Raw genomic sequence first — 2321 nt, 5'->3', positions numbered from 1 at the left:
TCAATATTCGTACTCATACCCTACTGATCAGTCAGGATATAGTACAGATCTATACCTACCTGTATAGATCCATTCGGGTACCCAGATACTATGGCCCAATAAACAAGGGTCCGGTCCATTCCCGGCCCAGAGGGTCTAGTCCATCCCTGGCACTCATCGTAACCATCCAGTCCTTTGATATCAAATCATTTTTTTGATTTCAAAATATCCCGATTCAGGGTTCACAAATAACCCAGAATAATAGGTATTTGCTCAAGAGATCAATCGATAATAAAGGAACAATAATGAAGGGTTACTTGCATAATTAAGAGTAATTGCAGCGAAATATAAAACATTTAACTATTCTGAACTTAGAATAGGAAAGAGATACTTGCAGTATATCACAAGAAAATTCAGGAGTACTTGTCTTTGGCGTTTAGTAATAAAACAATCATCTCAGTTTGACATCTCATGATCTCACTGTCTTTCTATTTCAATATGTTGTTCTTGAAATTGCTAGAAGCTATATACTTGATACTATTCCATTCCATTCTTGTCCAACGTCTGGTTCTTATCATCTTAAACAATCCACATCTTGCAACTCTTTTCCTACCAAATGCTAGGTTATCTTTAAACTGACTTCGGAACTTGGGTCGTTCGACTGAATCCTACAGAATCGAAATACCCTTAATTTGGCGGTCGCTTATGATTAACATAACCTCACCATCAATTCTACTCGTACGATTTCATAACCTAGCTCGTACTTATACAAACTATCTCAACACCCAAACATACAGGGCTCACATACTTAAAATTAGGTTCGGTCGTAATTTTAGAAAATATGTATAACCACTATTACAGGAAATAGGGTCATTGATCTCTTTTTGGCAAAATATTTTACCGAATAACATCCTTTATTTATTTATTACGCACAACAGGTTTCATAAATATTTTATCATGATACGATAATAATTTTCATAAAATATTTTATAAATGTAATATTAAATATTCAACTGATATCCTCGATCATTATATGATACATTTTCGTATTTTTGAAATCTATTTCTCGAAAATCAGACAGCGTCTCCTCTATTTATCGGACTATCCCGTCGAAACATAATCGATGTCACAACCCACAATAATCTATAATTCACAATACAAACCAATTTCATAACCCGAACGCCATTAGATTTCTAAAGTAATTAACTTATTTTCGTTTCAAAAATAATTTTATGCACTAATTTATTTGTTTTTATAAATCTAGGACTCAAAATAATTCATTACGATCCACCGTCAGCTCATCGAAATTCATTGCGGCGAATATCGGAGGTACCCGATGTAGATGCCAGTCACGATTTTCACCGATTAATATGTAAAACTGAAGAATAACAATTTGGACTATCAAAAATATTTCATCGAATTTTTTTATTAATCAGAAATTAAATATTATGCTTCGAATATCTTCAAAATATTGAAGAAAATAAGGAAACAACAATCGAACTCAAGGAAACAAAGTCACAGACAGCCTCACGCGCATACGCGCAGCCACAGCAACCACTCCTCTCGGAAATTCCGAGAGGCAGCAACACAGCCAAGCAGAAAATCATTCTAGAATTTAGTATTGAATTTGCACTTTAATACAATCATAAAATCATTTTGGGATAAATAATTGATGAAATATTGTTTGCTGAAGTTTATAAATCCCCATAAATAATTATTGAAATTATAAAGTCATAAAAATAACTTTAAGGATCATCCCAATATTTATGGATATAAATTTCCATAAAATCACTTTTAAAAAAAAATACAATTACAATTAGATATCAGATTTGGATAATTATCAAAACAGAGCTTCTTATAAAATACCCTATGAGAAAATAATGTAAAATATCTCGTCTCTCGAGAATACAGGTTTTATTGATCTACCAAAATGACCATCGTATCAAAAAATTTATGCCGGGACTCATACGGGTCAAACCGTACCCCGGATCGAAAAAGTCAAAACACGGAAAATATTCAGAATAATCAGATTAGGTTAGGAAGGAGTATTCCGAAGAGTTTCAGGTTGTAAAAATGCAAAAACGGTTGAAGTTGGATGATGCCCGATTTTAGAAAATAATTTTATAATTAATTAGAAAATAATTATTAATCCATAAATCTTTATAAAATCATATAACAACCTAAAAAATTACCAGAAAGATACCAAAATTATCTATATTTTATTCTGAATAATTAAAAATTAAAATACCATAATTATATCACATATAAACATCCAAACATCAATTTCAATCATCAAATAATTCTTCAAAAATTCACATAAAATCACGTAATAATTATTTATT

This window comes from Apium graveolens, unplaced genomic scaffold (genome assembly GCF_009905375.1).
Source record: "Apium graveolens cultivar Ventura unplaced genomic scaffold, ASM990537v1 ctg5809, whole genome shotgun sequence".
In the NCBI taxonomy this organism is placed as follows: Eukaryota; Viridiplantae; Streptophyta; class Magnoliopsida; order Apiales; family Apiaceae; genus Apium; species Apium graveolens.
The sequence above is the reverse complement of the archived record's forward strand: the minus strand, read 5'-3'. Positions refer to the sequence as shown.